The following is a 21409-nucleotide window of genomic DNA, read 5'->3' as shown; positions in this document are numbered from 1 at the left end:
CAAAGTTTAGTTTTAAAACATTCAATGTGTGTATTACTTAGCTATTACTTGTAAAACATTAGCACGAACAAACCGTAAAACAATACACATTTAGTATCTCACTGTTTCTGTGGTCAGGAACTGGGCATGGTGTGGCTGGGTCCTCTGTAAGGCTGTAATCGCAATGTTAGCCTTGCAGGCTTCAGTCTGAGGGCATCAGTTGCTTGCTGGCTATCAAATGGAGGCTTTTCTCAGTCTTTTGTCACATGGATCTTTTCCTAAGATACTTCAAAACATGTCAGCAAGCTTCTTCAAAACCAGAAAAGAAGAGGCTGTCGACCACAAATGCATTTTCTTTACTTTACTTTAAACATGAAAAACATATTGTTTATATGGAGTTTTTGCCTCTATCATGTGGCATAACTACCAGGAATTACCTGACTATTAGGAGATACTCAGTAGTTTCTGAAATTATCTACTTAGAATCTACAGTGATGAGCACTGGATATTACATGCAACTAATGAATTGTTGAACACTACATCGAAAACTAATGATGTATTCTATGCTGGATAATTGGAAATAATAACAACAACAACAACAACAACAATAATAATAATAACAAGAAGCAGCAGCAGCAGCAGCAGCAGCTACAGTGATGATTCTGAAAGAAATATGGCGGAGTTTCTGGGAGCTCAGTCGGTTAAGTGTCTTCAGCTCTGCCTTCAGCTCAGATCCTGATTCCAGGCTCCCTGTTCAGCAAGGAGTCTGCTTCTCTTTCTCTCCCCATGCTCCCTTCCCCCATGGGTGTGCAAACTCTAACTCTCAAACATATAAATAAATCTTTCATTTTTTCTTTAAATGAAAGTGGTATGAAGATATGAGGTATACTGGTGGAAGTTGTAGTAGAAGATAGTTATTGTTACTGCTCTTGTCTATAGTTTAAAAACACACTGAATCTATTATATTGTGGCAGACACTATTGCTTTTCTACTCCAAAAATATTTCTAATCGTGTTTCTTACTACTTTCCTCTGTATTACCTAGAGAGCCATATATACTCACTTTCTTGATTGCCTTTGCTTCTAGTGGTAGCCAAATTACTGTTTTAGTGCATAATAAATAGCAGGTAAGTTTTGGGATGAGGATGCTTTTGGGAAAGCTTCTACTATTTTGGTTAAAAGAAAACCATGCCTGGTATATCCCATTTCTCTTTTCCATCTTAAAGGTGAAAGCCATCTTGCAATATTACTGAATACTTAATAAGAGAAACATCAATGATGCTATTGAGGACCTAAAAGAGCAGCAATAACTTTGATATCTGTGGTGCTGGACTTTCTATTTCTTGCAGCTAAAAGAAATCTTAATAGAGGAATTTATAATGCAAACCACTAAATAACACTAAACCAAGATAGCACTGAAACTATCATGGATTAAAATAATTGATAAGTACTGACCTTTAAATTATTAAAGAGCCCTATTATATATTTTCCCAGTAGGTGTCCTCTATTAGTTTTCCAGTGCTCCTTAAACATTAATGCATATTTTTGTTGCCTGGGGATCTTGACAAAATGCAAGTTCTATTTCTGAATGGCATGAGGGCTGATATTCTGCATTTCTCATGGGCTTCCAGGTGACGCCAATGCGAGTCACGCAATATACTGGAAGTAGCAGATTCTATAGACCTTATTTTTCCTGCTGTCTGATTTCTGTTTGTAACAGTAAAAAAGTACTTTCCATCTCATGGAGGACAGAGATTTGATCTATTTAACTTACTGCTATATCCTCATGTCCATAATGTTTTCTTGCAAATAATGAATGCTGAATAAGTACTTGTTTAAGGAATAAAAGCAGATATTCAATTAAAAATGAACTATTGCCTTAGTGGGCATAAAATCCTGATGATAATGGATTCAAGAAATTGTGAGAGCTAAATAAGTGGAAGATCTGTGTATAGAAAGCTCTTTGCATATATTTAGGAGCAACAGGTGGAGGAATATTAGGGTTAAGGGAGAGTTTTTTCTTTTTCTTTTTTGGTGAGAATTTGGAGCATTTTTTACTCTGATGTGAATGAGCCCATATAGAAGAAAACTAATGTTATAGAAGTAAAAGGAAAACTTGCTGAAGTATGTCAGTGTCATCTTATAAAAATACATAAGTTATAGCAAATAGACAAGTTTTCTTAGAAGCAACCATGATTCATCCACAGAAACTGGAATGGAGAAGAAATGTGTGCATACAGATATAAATAATTTGTAGTAATGGGGAAGTGCTTAAATTCTCTTTCACCTTCTTCAATATTGTCCATGAAATAAGATCCATAGTTTAGTTGTCCAGAGGAAAGAGAAGGACTGAGATTTCTAATAAGGAAATAATGTAAGAATGAAAACTTTGTAATTAAATAGGCAGAAAAAGATTGGAGGGAAAGGAAGCAATATACAACTTCTGCCACTATATAAGATTGTTATTATTTAATTGTGACTAGCTTTTGTATCTTCTTCATTTTGTATAATATGAGTATCAAACATAGACAGTCTGTAATATGAATAACCCATATTTAAGTTGGTATTATATATGGACAAATCAATTGTAGAGTGGCATATTATTTTTTATTATGTTGAAATTGTCCCTTGTAAAATTATGTCATACTCTAAGAAGTTTTATATGTATTAATTGTAGTACTAAAAAAGTCTTATATTATATGATAAAGATACATTTAAAAATACATTTAGTATGAAATTATTCTATCCCTATACCACTCTAGTCCATCTGTCATAGCTTTATTTCATAATTTTTTAATTGCACACTGTAATACTTGCTTAGAGGGCCATGACAAATATCACAGGTGACTTAAACAATCAAAATTTATTTTATTACAATTCTGTAGGCTACAAGTCTGAGATCAAGTTTGGGTTTCTTCTGAGGCTTTTTTCTTCGCCTTGTAAATGACTATCTTCTCCTTGTGTCCTCACATCATCTTTCATCTGTATGTGCCTTTGTCCTTATCTCTTATTATGAAGACACCAGGCCCATTGATTTAGCCCCCACACTGATAACCTCATTTTAATTTACTCCTAAAAAAACATATCTCAAAATACAGTCACATTCTGAGGTACTAGGGGTTACAACTTAAACATATAAATTTTGAGGGGATGCAATTTGGTCTGTAACACATACCTAAGGATTGAAAGACATTGTTGGGTGTTGCATCAATTGCAAATATATAAAGATACTGGAGATTTGGTGCATCAATAAAAAGTCTGTTTTATAAAAATGGATAAATAGAACATGAGAAATCCAAGTATAATATGATTCTTCTTCAATAAATATTTAATCTATTCTTCTGGTGTAGTAAGAGAGTACACATGAATATTGCTATTGCAAATGAATAAGTACATGTCTGTGCCCACAAAATAAATGGTTAAATAAACACAAAAGAACCACTTTATTAATGTGACCTTTTTCCAATATATGTATCAGCATAATTGCTTACAGTGATTTCTCTAGTCATTGTATTCTGTGCTTTAAATATCAATAAAAATGGCTAATTTGAGGAAGTAACTGTGTACTGAGAAGTTCCATTTTACTTACAATAAGTTTAAACCTACAGGTGGTCACTATAGCTAAATCCAAAGCAAACATGATAGTTAAGACTTTGAGAATAGCGGTGTATGATTCACAAAGGCTAACTTCCACTGAAAGTGCTTATGATATTTAGTTTGTTCATTGTATATGGATAATTCTGAAAGGTTAAAGATTAGCATAAGGAATAATCTCCACCTTGAAAGAATAAAAGATTGGGGACCACAATGGTGGGAATATTTAGCATTTTTCCAATATAGAACATATACACTATTAGCTGGCTTTCATAAGTCCTTCCTGGCATTTAGACCAGAAGTAGTGGATTTAAGTCACAAAAATAGAAGTTGGACATTGAAAATACATATTGACTTTTATGATTACACAATTAAATAATATATTTTTCAATAGTTATTTACAAAAATAACTAATTTCTATATTCTCAAATCTTTTCAATTATAGATTTGTCAAAATATGAAATGAACTTGATATTACATCTTTAAATACTTCCAGGTATATTTATTAATGGAACCAATAAAAACTAGGCCAACTAAATGCTTTTGGTTTTAAATCTACCTTTGGCATAATATATATTATTAAACTATATTTAATCAAAATACATTGATCATAGGGGTGCCTGGGTGTCTCAGTCAGTTGAGTGTCTGACTCTTGATTTTGGCTCAGGTCATGATCTTAGGGTTATGAGATCAAGCCCTACATCAGACTCCACACTCATCAGAGATTCTACTTCAGATTCTCTCTCTTACTCTCTCCCTGACCCTCCTGCCCCTTCCCATGTGTTCTTTCTATATCTAAAATAAATAAATAAATCTTTAAAAAATATATTGATCTATATACAGTACTATGCCTGACTTTTAGGAAGTCAAGATTTACACACTTGTAAGAGAGGACTCAGGATAGAAAAACATTATTTATGAGACTCAGACACCATCAGATAAGTTGTGACCTCAAAACAATCTTTAAGAAATATATGATGCAAGTGAATAGAGAAGAGGAAAAATGCTAACATAACAGAAAAAGTTATAAACGATATTCAAGGTATAGTTTGTAGATATTTCTTCCTGAGTTAGAGAATTTATGTAAGAGAAAACGTGAGAAGAAAGGTTGGGAATGAATAATGTTTATTGGTGCTCTAACTTCTTATCTGAAGTTATGTCCATTTTTAATAGATATGGGATATCAGAAGAGTTGGTAAGTGTTCATAATATTTAATAAGAGTTATAGTAGTTAATTATAATAAAAATAAAATACATGACAAAATGTATACAAAATGAGGTAAGTTTAAGTTTTAAATGCATATTTCTAGTTGTCAGTTTTTACATTAAGGAATACTCAACATTCACAAGGAGAATGTATAGAATATCTAAGGTAGAAGTTTGCAGCACCACAAAAATTGAATACTTACTATGCATCACTATGGATACAGATAAGCTCTAATTAATCCATACTATGGAATACTATGTATATGTGTGTAGCTCTATGGGTACTACTAGGAAAACATTACTAAGAAGGACTGTTAAAATTTAATTCATGGTAAACAAACTGTTACCTGATATTCTATTAATTTTGTATTTGTTAAGGCATACAAAAGTTGTGTAAATGGAAAGAAAAATGTAGAAAGGTGAGAGAGGAAGGGGAGTTCAACTGAGATTTAGAAGACATTGTTGATTTTATCTTACTCTAATATTTTAAATTTTTATCGGTGAATAAACACAAAATTATTGGCATAACTAAAATTAACTAAAAGCATATATATAGAATTTCATAAAATTGCCACCAAGTACTATGTTTTGGATGACAAGAGAGACAAAAGTGAGAAATGAGTTATAAACAAATGTTGTTAGATTATCAAATTCATCTGTTTAAGCAGTCATTTAGCAATTATTTATTAAACATTTATTATATGCCATTCATTATTTGGTCACTTATGTCTTTACTACTTTAGTGTTTTATGAATTTTTAATCCAGGAAGAATTTACCATTGTAATATTTGGGACTTAATACCATACAGAAAATACTAGTCAGCTTGGGGTTTTTCTTATTTTTTATATTTCTTCACTTTCTGACTTTTCATTATACCCTTTGTGTGGCCAAGATGATAAAAATTCCTGGTGTCCTTTTCTCCAACTGAAGTACCTTTCATGTCCTATTCAGTGGAAACGATCTGCCAAACACATAGATAAAGAGATACATCTTTAATCTTACAAGCTGTCTCCTTACACAGGATCAGGAAAATGATTTTTCTTTTAACAGTTGTCAGCATGCTTGACATCTGTCACAAAGGCTTAGGCTCTATTTTTATTTTTCCTATTGAAATTGTGCTCTGACACCTGCCCCTTTGATACTTTCAGACTGATGCAGTAAAGAACTGAGTGCTTTTCAGTCAAAGAACTCACCACATTTCCTTTCTTTTTTGTTTGGTTCAGAAATATGATTAAAAAGAAAACTTATTTTCAGTTGGATAGATATATGGAAATATCCAAATTAAGTAAAAATACATTATTATGTTATGAACAATGATATTTTCCTTAAAAGATGTAACTGATACTAACATATTTAGTCTTCTCAAAAAGTTTTAAATAACATATTCAAATTATCTTCTATACCTATCATAACACCATTAGAGGAACTAATTATTAAAAAAAATAGGTATGTTTCTTAGTTGCTTCTGAGTAAAACCTAATGAGAAGTGATAGCAACCATACACAGACATATTGAAAGTTCATAACATGGTTATAAATTTCAAAGTACTTTGTATTATTATTTTTTTTTAATTCACTATCTTATGTGACATGTCAGGAGGTGTGAGGAATTGGAATGCCTGAATGAGGAAAAGTAAGATAGTATTAAATGTCTGAAGTTATTAGCCTCACAATATAGTCACAAAATTGTCAAAATAGCATCACCAAGTAAAGAAATTGTTGTTTATCAGGCTACTGTTTTGCCCGAAAATATATAATAGATTAATACGTTGGACAATGACATCAGAAGAAGGATAGAGTAGGCAGCTCAATACTCTCATCTCCCATAAAAAGCATATATATATATATGTTTTTAAATATATATGTTTTTAAAGGGAGATACTGTCAGAACCAACTTTGTGAGAGTTCTGGAAGATAGAGGTTTACAGCAACCAAGCAAGCACAGAATTATGAAAAGTAGGAAAGCTCTGGGTACTTCCATTTGCACTTCCATTTTTTCCATCCCACTTCCAGTGTGCAGCAGCCTTGAACTGGCTATAGATTGTATTTCCAGTGTCCAACCCTGATTCCTGGTATTGGAGGAAACATAACCAGTCTTATTTAAAAATTACTGTATATAGACTAACTTTTCTAAGAACTATCCAAGGGACTAATGCAAGGTGCTCAGCTTTATTTTGCCTAACTTGTAACTCAATCCAGAAGTGAAAAACACTGCTTAAAAAATGCTGGCAGGCAAACTTAATGACTTATGTGATTTTTAGGATTAAGATATACACTAGATCAGCTAAACCTGGGAAGAAAAGTGAGGGGAGATTCTTGGAGAAATTAGGGCATTCAAAAACACCTGAGTATATAGGGAAATTTAGAAAACCTCATGAATGCCCAGGTCTATATGCATGCTCAGAAAAGAATTGGGAAGAGATAAGTTTTTACCTTGGCCTTCACCTTATGCTCAGTGCAAGTCTGGCTAAGTGGTGAAGAAATATGCTAGAATAAAGGTAATCTGTACAGACTGAGAAAAGATGGGAGCTTGTTTTTTGTTGTTTTATTGGTAGTTTTTTTTCTTTTTTTCTCTTTCTTTTTTTTTTTACTTTTTGTATTTTTGTTACTGCTTTTTTTTCCCCCTATCTAGCTCTTTCTTATCAAAGACATACCTGAGAAAGTACTACCTAAGTATGACTAAGAAATTGAGGCTTCACTGACCTCACATGACAAAGAATACTGTCTTTGCAAAAACAGTTTGGAAAAGTCACTAAACAAATGGATGACTATAGTCTTCCAATATTCCAAACAAGCTAAATCATGAGAAAGGGCGAACTTGATATTCAGTGTTACCAAACTTATGTTTAAATGCCCAGTTTTCAACAACAACAACAAAAATTCATAGGCCTTACAAAGAATTAGGGTGTATCTCCCATTTACAGGGACAAAATAAATGGGCAGAAACCATCAATGAAGAAGCATAGACATCAAAACTGCTAGGGGTAACACAACAACAGCAGCTTTAAAACGACTGTCTTAATTATATTCAAAGGACCAAGGACAAACCAGGACAAGAAGCAAACAAACAAAAAAAGGATAATAATTTCTAAAAATGAGAATATTAATAAAGTCGCATAGACAACACTGCAAAAAGAAACCGAACATAAATTCTGAAGGTGAAGAATAAAATAACTGAATTGAAAAAAAAAATCAGTATATTTGATTTGAGCAGTCTGAAGAAAGAATTAGTAAACCTGAAGATAGGACAATTGGATTTTCTGAATCTGGGAAGCAGAAAGAAAAAAAGAATGAAGAAAAGTAAACAGAATCTAAGGGACCCATGAGACACCAATAAGCAGACCAACATATATATTATGAAAGCTCAAGAAGGAAAACAAAGAATTATAGCCCACATTTGATGAAGGACACAAATCTACAAATCAATAAACTCCGAATAGGATAAAGTCAAAGAGACCTTTACCTAGACAAATTATAATCAAAGTGTCAAAAGACATTATTAATAGAGGATAGTGAAAGAAGCAGGAAAGAAGCAACTCATAATGTACAATGAAATTAACAGCCAATTTTTCATTCAGAAACCATGGAGTTCAAATGGCTGTGGTGTGACATATTTAAAGTAGTGAAATAATATAAAAACAAACAAATAATTTTAAATCTGGAAAAACCATCTTTTATAAACTAGGGAGAAATTATTGACATTCCCAGATGAACAGAAGCCAAAGTAGGTTAGTACCACTAGACAAGAACTCTGAAAGTAATCCTTCTAGTTGAAATGAAAGAACACTAGACAGTAACCGCTATATGAAGAAATATAGATCTTTGGTAATAGTAAATACATGGTCAAATGTAAAAGCCAATACTGTTATAATTTTTGCTTATAACTGAACTTTATATCCTAGATGATTCAAAAAGCAAACACATAAAATATAATTAAAAGTTTATGTTATTTGGGTACAAAATATTTTAAAAAAAGGTATACTTTTTGACAATAAGATGAAGATGTAAGCTGTAGAGGAACAGAGTTTTTATGTGATTATAATTAACTTTGTGTAAATCAAATTAGACTGTTATAAATTTAGGATGTTCAGGGCACCTGGGTGGCTCAGTGGCTTAAAGCCTCTGCCTTCAGCTTAGGTCTTGATCCCAGGGTCCTAGGGTCGAGCCCCACATTGGGCTCTCTGCTCAGCGGGAGCCTGCTTCCCCTTCTCTCTCTGCCTGCCTCTCTGCCTACTTGTGATCACTGTCTGTCAAATAAATAGATAAAATCTTTTTTTTTTTTTAAAGATTTTATTATTTATTTGACAGAGAGAGATCACAAGTAGGCAGAGAGGCAGGCAGAGAGAGAGGAGGAAGCAGGCTCCCTGCTGAGCAGAGAGCCAGATGCGGGACTCGATCCCAGGACTCTGAGATCATGACCTGAGCCGAAGGCAGCGGCTTAACCCACTGAGCCACCCAGGCGCCCAAATAGATAAAATCTTAAATAAATAAATAAATTTAGGATGTTAACTGTAATCTGCATGATAATGACAAAGAAAATAATTAAAAATAGACAAAAGGAAGCAAGATGGGATTCAAAATGATTCACTATAAAAATCAACTAAACACAAAGAAGACAGTAATGGAGGGAATGAGGGATATAAGTTTAAAGGCATACAGAAATAAATACTAAAATGGAAGACATAAGTTCTTTCTCATCAGCAATTACTTTAATTGTAATTATTTTAATTGCTTTAAATGTAATTACTTTAAATGCAAGTGGTTTAACTCTCCAAAGGAAAGGCAAAGCTTTTCAGAATGGATTAAAAAACAAAAGAGAGAGAACTATATGCTCTCTACAAGAGACTCAGGTTAGATCAGACACAAGTAGGTTGAAAGTGAAAGAATGAATAACAAAACATATTCCATTCAAATAGGAACCGAGAGATAGTTACAATGCTATATACTAATAGTCAAAATAAACTGAATAAAAAACTCTTATAAGAGTGTGTGTGTGTGTGGGGTGTGTGTGTGTGTGTGTATGAAAGAGAGAAAGAAAGAGAGATCCTTCCTCAATTGAGAAAGGATACACCTTTAAGGTCACAAAGGCAGGAAAATTTTCAGACCCTGCAGGTCTAGTGCACTGAGGGCCTCAGTGCCTAGGTGGCTATTGCCTAATGACTAACATCTTTTATTATTACCTGACCTTACCAATATGTTAACTTGCTTCAGTGTCAGCAAGGGAGAGAGTATGATATCAATACAAAGTCTTAATCTTGTATAACAATCATGCAAATGACATCCCATACCTTTTGTTGTATTCTATTGGTTAGAAGCATCTTGTTAGGCCAGTCTCCACTCAAGGAAAGGCAATTTCACAGGGTGTGAATACCTTAAAGCTGAGATCACTGGGGGCTATCTTAGAGGCTGCTTGCCAAGAGTCCATGAAATTTAACACATACTAGATTTGTGTAACAACTACAACAAATGATACAGAAGAGTTCCACCGTTTACTTTCCACCCCAAATTCCCTCATATTCTCCTTTATAATCAGAGCCATTATCATACTTAACCTTTGGTAACTACTGATCTCTTATCCATAACTCGAGTTTTGTCTTTTAAAAATGTCAAAACATGGGTTGCCTGTGTAGTTTAGTTGGTAAAGCATCTGCTTTCAGCTTAGGTCATGATCCTGGAGTCCTGCAATCAAGCCCTGCGTTGGGCTTCCTGCTCAGTGGGGAGTCTTCTTCTCCCTCTTCCTTTGCCCGTCCCCCTGCTCTGCTCTCTCTCTCTCTCTCACTTCCTCTTTCTCAAATAAACAAATAAATTCTTTTTTAAAAATGTCAAAACACGTGTGGAATCAAATGGTATATAACTTTTTGAGACTAGCTTCTTTCATTCACATGCCTTTGAAATTCATCCAAAGTATTGGTTGTATAGTTTGTTACTTTTAATTTCTTTGTAGTATTCTATTGTGTGGATGTGACACCATTTGTTAATCCATTCATCCATTGAAAGGTATTTGGATAGCTTCCAGTTTTGGGTATTGTGTATAGAAATGAACACTTGTGTAAAGATTTTATGTAAATATAAATTCTCATTTCTCCTGGGTAAATACTCAAGATTAAGATGATATGTCAAATTCTAAGTGTGTGATTAACTTTGTAAATCATGTCAAATTATTTTCTAGCATGGCTATATCCTTTTGCATTCTTACCACCAATGTATAAGAGTTTCAATTTTTCTGTATCTTCACCAGCAACTGGTATTATGATTTTGTTATTGCTGTGTTTTGTTTGTTTGTTTCTTCAAATTTTGACATTTTAATCTATGTGTAGCGGTATCTCACTGTGGTTTTCATTTGTATATTTGAATAGCTAGTGATTCTAAACATACTTTTGTGAACTCATTTGATGTCTTTCATTCCACATTTGATATCTTTCCTTTCTTTTGTGAACCCATTTGATATCTTTCATTCCTATTTTTAGTTTTTTTACCCATTTTTTATTGGGTTGCCTATTTTCTTAATGCTGAGTTTTGGGAGTTCCTTACATATTTTTTGTTTGTTTGTTTTTAAAGATTTTATTTATTTATTTGAGCCAAATACAAAAAAAGAGAGCATGAGCAGGGAAGAAACAGAGGGAGAGGGAGAAGCAGACTCCCCACTGAGCCAGGAGCTCAATGTGGGGCACCATCCCAGGACCCAGAGATCATGACCTGAACTGAAGGCAGATGCTTAACCATGTGGGCCACCCAGGTACCCCTACATGTTGTTGATATCAGTTCTTTTAAAGATGTGACTTGAAAATATTTTCCCTCAGTCTGTGGCGTTTTTGTTCTCTTAACATTGTATTTCATACAGCAAATTTTTTTAACTTAGATAAAGTTTATGCATTTTTATTTTAAAATTGGTTGTCATTTATAACCTTTGACTAATCCATATCATAAAGATTTCCTCCTACATTGTCTCCTAAAAGTTTTGTAAATGTTTTTGTTTTCTTTCACAATTATGCCATGATGCATTTTTATTTAATTTGTCTGTATGAGATATCACAGATGAAGATTCATTTTTAAAAAGTTTTTTTATATGATAATAACCAATTGTTCTTACACTACTTGTTCAAAAGATTATTCTTTCTTAAATTTATTTTGCAATTTTTTAAAAGATTTTGTTTATTTATTTTTAGAGAGAGAGAGTGAGAAGTAGGGAGGGAGAGAGAAGCTCAAACAGATGCCATGCAGACATGGGGCCTGACATGTGTCTACAATCTGTAACACCCCCACCTCACCTCATGCTGAGATCATGACCTATGCCAAAACCAAGAGTCAGACACTCAACCAACTGAGCCAGCCAGGAACCCCAATTTGCACTTATTTAAAATCAAGTGGCCTTATTTGTCTGGATCTGTTTGTGGACCCTCTATTTTTTTTTAAGATTTTATTTAATTGTTTGACACAGAGAGAGAGATCACAAGTAGGCAGAGAGACAGGCCAAAGGGGGGGGGGGCGTTCAGACTCCCTGTTGAGCAGAGAGCCTGGTGTGGGGCTCCATCCTGGGACCCTGGGATCACGACCTGAGCTGAAGGCAGAGGCTTAACCCAGTGAGCCACCCAGGCACCCTGGACCCTCTATTCTCTTCCATTGTTCTATCGGTCTTTCCCTTTGCCAATACTTGTTTATTTTGCTAGCTTTAAAGTAAGCCTTCACAAATTCTTTCAATTTTTGTTTGTCCTAGAAGCTTTATATCTCTCCTTCTATTTTCAATGATAGCCTAGCTGGATATAGTATTCTTGGCTGCATGTTTTTCTTGTTTAGTGCTCTGAATATATCATGCCAGTTCTTTCTGGCCTGCCAGGTCTCTATGGGTAAGTCTGCTGCCAATCTAATATTTTTACCATTGTATGTTACACACTTCTTGTTCTGGGCTGCTTTCAGGATTTTCTCTTTGTCACTAAGACTTGTAAACTTTATTACTAGATGACGGGGTTTGGACCTATTCTTATTGATTTTGAAGGGGGGTTCTCTGCACCTCCTGGATTTTGATGCTTGTTCCCTTTGCCATATTAAGGAAATTCTCTACAATAATTCACTCCAATATATCTTCTGCTTCCTTCTCTCTTTCTTCTTCTTCTGGAATCCCAATTATTCTAATGTTGTTTCATCTTATGGTGTTACTTATCTCTCGAATTCTCCCCTCGTGGTTCAGTAGTTGTTTGTCTCTCTTTTGCTCAGCTTCTTTATTCTCTGTCATTTGGTCTTCTATGTCACTAATTCTCTCTTCTGCCTCATTTATCCTAGCAGTAAGAGCCTTCATTTTTGATTGCACCTCATTAATAGCTTTTTTATTTCAACTTGGTTAGATTTTAGCTCTTTTGTTTCTCCAGAAAGGGCTTTTATTTCTCCAGACAGGGTTTCTCTAATATCCTCCATGCCTTTTTCGAGTTTGGCTAGCACCTTGAGAATCGTCATTCTGAATGCTAGATCTGACATATTACCCATGTCCATATTGATTAGGTCCCTAGCATTTGGTACTGCCTCTTGTTCTTTTTTTTTGTGGTGAGTTTTTCTGTCTTGTCATTTTATTCAGATAAGAATATATGAAGGAGCAAATAAAATACTAAAAGGGTGGGAAAGACCCCAGGAAAATGTGCCTTAACCAAATCAGAAGAGACCCCAAATCATGGGGGGGAAGAAAGGGAGTAAAAAGAAGTTCAGAAAAAAAAAATAAGAGAAAGAAAAAAGAAGATATATATATATTAGACTGGTGAATAGAACAGAGCCACCACTTAATTTTGGGAGTATTTTGGTCTCTTTGAAGAAACTACCTCCCCCAGAGCACCTGGGTGGCTCAGTGGGTTAAGCTGCTGCCTTTGGCTCAGGTCATGATCTCAGGGTCCTGGGATCGAGTCCTGCGTCAGGCTCTCTGATCAGCAGGGAGTCTGCCTTCTCTCTCTCTCTCTGCCTGCCTCTCTGCCTACTTGTGATCTCTCTCTCTCTCTCAAATAAATAAATAAAATCTTAAAAAAAACTACCTTCCCAAATTTTAAAGAAATAAAGAAAAAAAATATGTGCATATATACATATATATATACAGATATATATATATATTTACACAAAATAAGGGTAAACATGATGAAGGGATGGAATATGACTATAAAGGTGAAAATTTCAAAAAAAATTCTAAAAAAGGAGTCGATAAGTTGTTTGGGAAAAGAAAGAAAAAGAAAGTGGAAAGAAGTTGCTCAGGCTGGAGACTAGAACAAAGCCCTGTGCTAGACTTAGGGTATATTTTGATGTATTAGAAGCAGTATCCCAATTTTTTTTAGAAGAAAAAACCCTATGTGTATGCAAAAAATAAAGTTTGATACAATGAAGGATAAAATGTGACTATAATAATGAAGGTTCAAAAAGATTTATTTTATGGAAGGTATTATTAAGATAAACTAGTTAAAAAAACGTTAAAAGAGGAAAGAGTAAAAGTTTAAAAAATTAGAATAAGAAAAAAAAATAAAATTAAAAAATTAATTCACTTTGCAAGACTAAAGAATCATGGGGAGAAAGCCATGAATTCTATGCTTTGCTTTCTCCTCCTCTGGAATTCTGCTGTTCTCCTTGATAAGTGAACTTGGTCTTGGCTTCTGCTGTTCTCCTTGATAAGTGAACTTGGTCTTCTTGTTGATCTGGGGGAGGGGCCTATTGTAGTGATTCTCAAGTGTCTTTACCTGAAGTAGAATTGCACCCCACTTGCCAGGGGCTGAGCTAAGTAATCTGCTCAGGTCCACTTTCAGGAGCTTTTGTTCCCTGAACACTTTCAGTAGAGTTCCGGAGGATGGGAATGAAAATGGCAGCCTCTCAATCTCCGGCCCAGAGGAGCCAAGAGCTCGCGGCCCCATCCTTAGCTCCCCTTCAAAGAAAAGCGCTCAATCACTCCGGTCTCCCTGGCCTCCAGCCACACTCTGAACTCCAGTGTTGACCCCGCAGGACCTGAGACCATGCTGTCCCACTGGGGCTTCACCCCAGCTTGGCCTCTGGAGCAACGTCCCTCAGTGGAGCAGACTTTTAAAAGTTCTGATTTTGTGCTCCGTTGCTCCACCACTTGCCAGGAGCTGGCCCCTCACCCTGTGGTCTATCTTCCCATCGCTTTAGTCCTACAGGTCCTACCCCTCACCCTGTGGTCTATCTTCCCTATGCTTTGGTCCTACCTTCCAGAAAGCGGTTGATTTTCTGTTTCTAGAATTGCTGCTTTTCTTCTCTTCGATTTCCTATTGGATTTGTAGGTGTTCAGAATGGTTTGTTAAACTATCTATCTGATCTCCTTCTACCAGATATCATCTCAGCCTGCTACTCTTTTGCCATCTTTCAACATGTCTAAAGTAAGTCTTAAAATCAGGGTATGTGTGTACTAGTTTCCTATGCTGCTGTGATAAATTACCACAAATTTAGTGGTAATGAAGATAATATCTTACAGTTCTGGAATTCAGAAGGCTGAAATCATTTTTACTGTCTTAAAACCAGGGTTTTGGTAAGATCATGTTCCTTCTGGAGGTTCCTGGGGTTCTGTTTCATTGTTTTTTTTAGCTTCTAGGGGCTGCCTACATTTCACAACTTGTGGACCTCCTTCAGCAAAGGTGCCACACTGACATCTACTTCTATAGACACAACCTTCTCTGACTCTGACTCTCCTATCTTACAATGATCCCTGGGACTATTCAGGTAATCTGAAATAATCTTCCTATCTCAAAATCCTTAATTTAGTCACATCAGCAAAATCTCTTGATATGTAAAATAAAATATTAACAAGTTTAGGGGATCAGAATATGGATATATTAGAAGGCTATTTTTCTGTATACTACATGGACAGAGAACCTCCTATATATGATGTCAATTTTTTTCTAATTTTTAATGTTTATTTTATGAGCCATGATATGGATCACACTGAATATGAATAGCCTATCTTTAATATTGTATGTATACTTGATATTATAATTATTTTTAAAAATACCTTTAAAATACCTTACTGTCTTCAGTAAGGGTCACAGATTACATGATCTAATTCTCTAATTTTTTTAAATAAAATAAATAGATGAAATAAGTGCGGGGAACTAAGAGTATACTTATTGTGATGAGCACTAACTAATGTACAGAATTGTTGAATCATTATATTGTACACCATAAACTAATATAACATTGTATGTTAATATATGTTCTATATATTATTATATACAATATATTAATATGCAATACAGTATATATTACATATGCTATATATTATTATATATTATAATTGAATTTTAAAAATCAACATAATTCTTATTGTTTTAGTTTATTTTCCAGAAAACTTTCAGTCTGTTCCCCTCACACCCCTAGGGATACATGTCCTTTCTTGCCTCATTAATGCTGGACTTGTTTACATGTCTTGCTTTGACCTCATGATAAGTGGGTATACTTCCCCACTGTTTGATTCTCTGGTTTGACCATGTGTCTTGCTCTGGCCAACTAATGTTAATAGATGCCATATGAACACGGATGTGAACTATGCTCATTCATTTGAGCTATATGTTTTATGCTCCTATATTTGAACAAAAAGAACATGTTTCAGATTGTCTCTGGCCCACAGAGGATAGGAGACTGTTGCAGCAGATCTGACTGCAACTTTCAGATGTAGACAATTCTACTCTAAGTGATCTAAAACCTTGACTATCAAATCAGTTGACAAAAAAGCAAGAAATAAATGTAGATAGTTGTATGTGACTGAATTTGTGGCTGATTTCTGATGTAGCACTATTGGATAAATAACTAATATGGTGAATAAGTGGAACTTTCTTTTATAAGTGTATTTGAGATTATTCAAAAAGATTTTCAGTTCATATATGAAATGGAGTTAAGTCCTATGCTAAGATAAAATGTAAATAGGTTTATGGCGCATACAGTGCTTTATAGGTCATTTCAAAATCCTGTGTCATAACACTTACCTGTATAAAGAGTCTTTTTCTTTTTTTAAGATTTTATTTATTTATTTATTTAATAATTTGACAGGGAGGCAGGGAGATAGTGCACATGCACAGAAGTCGGGCGGGGGGGTGACAGGCACAGGGAGAAGCAGACTCCCTGCTGAGCAAAAGGCCCAACAGGAGACTCAGGACTGGATCCCAGGAGCCTAGGATCATGACCTGAGCCAAGACTTTATGCATCCTTGTTCCCCAGTCATTGAATATAAAAAGAGTTCAAAACCATCCTGACAAACAAAAACTCTTCTACAAATTCTACAAATTTTTTTTCTAAAAAATTTATTCATTTATTTGACAGACGGAGATCACAAGTAGGCAGAGGGGCAGGCAGAGAGAGAGAGAGAAGGGGAAGCAGGCTTCTCGCTGAGCAGAGAGCCTGATGCAGGGCTCAATCCCAGGACCCTGGGATCATGACATGAGCTGAAGGCAGAGTCTTTAACCCACTGATCCACCCAGGTGCCCCACTTCTACAAATTTTTAAGGTGTCTTCCTAGTGGACAATATAAACCACACATGAAGATCACAGATTTAAATGTATAGTGAATCCAAGAACAACTCAGTAACTTGAAGTGCATCTGAGTATATCTATATCAAGAAATATTTGTAAATGTATAGAAAAGAGTATTTCTGTGATATAATAAAGGGGGGAACTCAAGTTTCAAAATATATGCAAAATAGAGTAAAAGTGTCCCCATATTAGACTAACAACACAGAATGTACTCTGAACATCAAGTATAGTCCTGAATATTGCAAATATAAAAAGAGAATGCATCAATGAATTTAAAACTTAAATAACAGAAAGATGGCTATGGAAAACAGGAATTAACTGGCAATGATCTGAGTTAGCAGTCCAACTACATAAACCCAGAAAACCTTCCTATTACCTTAATACATATCTCAAAGGGAAAGCTTCATAAAGAAGCTACTAAGTGTTCCCTGACACACATTTCAATTCCAGATACGTATTGATAATTATATCATAAATCCAAATAACTATCTTAGCAAATGTTCTGGTGTTAATTAAAGTGCACTTAATGGATATATCCCAACCCTCAGTAGTGTTGACAGAGCCACTTTCCCATGCAGTTAGAACAAATTGGGTAATAGAATTTTGCTGTAGTCTGTGACATCAGATACATATAAGGTAGGGAAAGTAGGGCACTTCAGGAAATAAAAATGGAAGAGGAAGAAAACAATGAAAATACTTAATTCAGGTTAATTGTTTAGACTGCTGAAATAATTCCTGGTTGAATAGACAATTCTTCTTATGGATCATTATTCTAAGCATTGAGAGGTTCCATTTAAATTTGATTTATTCCAGGCAAGAGAGCCAAGATAATACCCTGAGGGATAGGGTAGAGGGTGGCAGATAATTTTAAACATATTTATTAATAGTATTTTCTTTAATCTTAAAGTCTTTTTCTTTTTAAATTAATATCTTTACAATTAGATTGCATCTTATGAATTATGGCTTCTTAGGTAAAATACCGTAGTACATCAGTCTTTTCTAATTTAAATAGTCTACTTTAGGCACTCTTTTAGATAAAAATCCGTTCTTCTGGGATATTCTCTCATCCTCAAAAGGACATTTGGCTGACTCAGGGCATGCATGAAACTGCAGCAGAACGTGAAGGGATACTTGGAACCCACACACAAAGCATCAATCGCTTTTTTCTTTGCCCTTTGGCTTCCACATTAGTGCTTTCTCAGGTTCCTATATAGTTTGTTGGTATCTCTCACTGAAATCTCAAGCACTGAACACACATTGTGTTTATTTGGCTTATTGAGGCCTCAATGTCTGTCCTTCCATAATGTGTCTGTTTGTAGTCCTTTGGTCCTGACTCAGTACCGCAGACACGTCTGTCATCCAGTCTGTCTTTGTCATGGGGCAACTCAGCCCCCACAAAGCCTCTCTACTCTCTTTCCTTTCCCGTGGATAGAGACTCTCCCTCATGGTGCTGGATCTCAGCTTCATTATCTTTCATTCCATGGAGGCTGGGCAATATATGCATTACTTCCATGCTACAGTGAGAACTGTAACATCTGGGAGGCCTAGTAAATGCCTTTTTACTGCTGATCAACTATACTGTTGACAGTATAGCTCTTTGTTTCATCCATGCTGCAGTGATATGGGGCCACTCTGTAACCCTGGGAGGAGACGGCCATATACACTGAGAACTGGTACAAAACCCTGTCCCCAGTGTTTTTTGATTGTTTGTTTTATTTTTGTTTGTTTGTTTGTTTGTTTTTACTTCCTCCAACAATATATTTGGATATACTATTCTGGTTCCAGGAAACAAAGCAGCAAAAGGAACTTTAGTGAAAAAAAAAAAAATCTTCTAATCATTAGAGAATCAACCAGAGAGATCTGAAGATGACTTTTATCTCTATTTTATAGATGAATGCAACCACTATCACATAAAATTAAATAAGTTAATTAATATTTTTATTCTAAGTCTTTTCTCATTAAGAAAGTTTAAGATAATTTCCTTTCCCATAAAGTAAAACATTCTACTCAAACATAGTCAAAGAACTAATTTCTTAGGTCCTCTAATTATAGTCTAGCTTAAAAAGATGCAATATTCTATATAGTCAATATCTGTCAGTCTCTTGTGGGGTTTACTGGTATGAATCCACATTCTCCAAGACTTTCTGAGAATCTAACAAGAAATAATTTATGAAATTATAAGTCTGGGATCAAAATTGAGACTATAATGAATTCAAGGAGGTAATATGATTCTTTGAGGATATAGCTGAGTAGCTTTCCAGATTTGTACAAGTACCATTTCCCTATCTGCCTGCAAAATTTAGTTAGTCTTTTGCACCCAAATTCTCAAAAATATTTCTTATCTCTACCACATTACAGCTTGCCTCAAATCTCCCATCTAAAATGTTCCTAAATAGATTTAAGCAAATAAGAGTTTATGTTAAGGATTAAAAGCCCTTTAATATGTTGGACCAATTGTAAAAAAAAAAAAAAAAGCAAAAATGTGTCCAAAGCATACTGTTGTCCACAGTAATTAATATTTTTTATACCTTAAAAGTATTAATAATGATTTTTAAAAGTGGGTTATTGTAAGATGGTTTATAAGTTACTGTAAAATAGTTTATATTATAAAATTCAACCACAAGAGACATCAACATAAACCAAATACTGTAAGCCAAATATTGGCTTGATAGTCTGAGATTTAACTAAATTTAAGTATTTTATCCAGTGGCCTATAGGAAGTTCAAAGTCACGCCACAGTTTTTGAAATTTTCAAGAAAAATCATGATTATTCTTACTTGACCATCCAAGATTTCAATCCTTGGTCCTAATGGAATGTTATTATGACATGAAATTTATCTTACCCTGCTATTTTCTCATTACTCAGCACCTACTCAGATCTCTTTGGTCACTATTGGGTGATCATGGTAGTGGGAGACTTATGAGGTATTCATAGTGAACAGGATTTACTATAACACTGTGTTAACAGACAATATATATTGAAGGAAAAGAAACTAATAAAAATAGAATATTATCTATCAATGCTTGTAAAAATTCTTTAATCACCTCGCTCCTTCACTAATTGGAATTTATCAGTCATTGCTATAGACTGAATATGTCTCCCCCCCTGTTCATTTGTTTAGGCCTCAACCCCCATTGTGATGGTGTTTGGAAATAGTGCCTTTGAGAGGTAGGTCATGAGGGTGGGATCTTCATGATGGAATTAAAGTCTTATAAAAAGAGAGGCAGGAGATATCTTTTTGTCTCTCTGTCTCTGTCCCCTTCCTTCCCTTTCTAAGTCATGAGTGGTACAGCAAGAATGTAACCACTTACAAACCAAGAAGAGGGCTCATTCCAGAAACCGAATCTGTCAGCACCTTAATCCTGGAATTTCCTGTTTCTAGAACTGTGAGAAATAAATGTTTTGTTTGTTTGTTTGTTTATTTAAAGCAGCCAGTATATGGCTTTTTATTATAGTAGTTTGAACTAAAACAATCAACTTTCTCAACATGTTCCAATATCCTGGGATAGTACATAGACTTTGCTCTCTTCCACACCTAATGCTTTCTGCTCTTGGACAATTTCCAAATCATTTTCATTACTAATCCTAAGTAAGATATAGTTTACTTTTGACAGTCCCTAAGGCTTAACCTTAAACTCATAAAAAACATTTTTACCATTACTGTCTGGTAATAAAACGTTTTGAATCATATGCTAATAATGTAATCATAAAAAATGATCAATGGCTATTGTTTTTATTTCTAAATTTATTTTGATGTTACTGATCTTTGGCCAATTTAGTGGTACTGCATGACATAACTGATTTATCCCAGAACTGTGGCACAAAATAAAGAAATAAAAACTAGCAAAAAAGTATGACAATTAATCCTATAGTTAATTAATTTAAATATCTTGGAAACAGGGCACCTGGGTGGCTCAGTGGGTTAAGCCACTGCCTTCAGCTCAGGTCATGATCTCAGGGTCCTGGGATCAAGTCCCACATCAGGCTCTCTGCTCCATGGGGAGCCTGCTTCCCTCTCTCTCTCTCTGCCTACTTGTGATCTCTCTTCGTCAAATAAATAAATAAAATCTTAAAAAAAAATAAAAAATAAAAAATAAATAAATAAATAAATAAATAAATAAATAAATAAATATCT

Source organism: Mustela erminea, chromosome 1, assembly GCF_009829155.1.
Source record: "Mustela erminea isolate mMusErm1 chromosome 1, mMusErm1.Pri, whole genome shotgun sequence".
Taxonomy (NCBI): domain Eukaryota; kingdom Metazoa; phylum Chordata; class Mammalia; order Carnivora; family Mustelidae; genus Mustela; species Mustela erminea.
Note: the sequence above shows the minus strand (reverse complement) of the source record.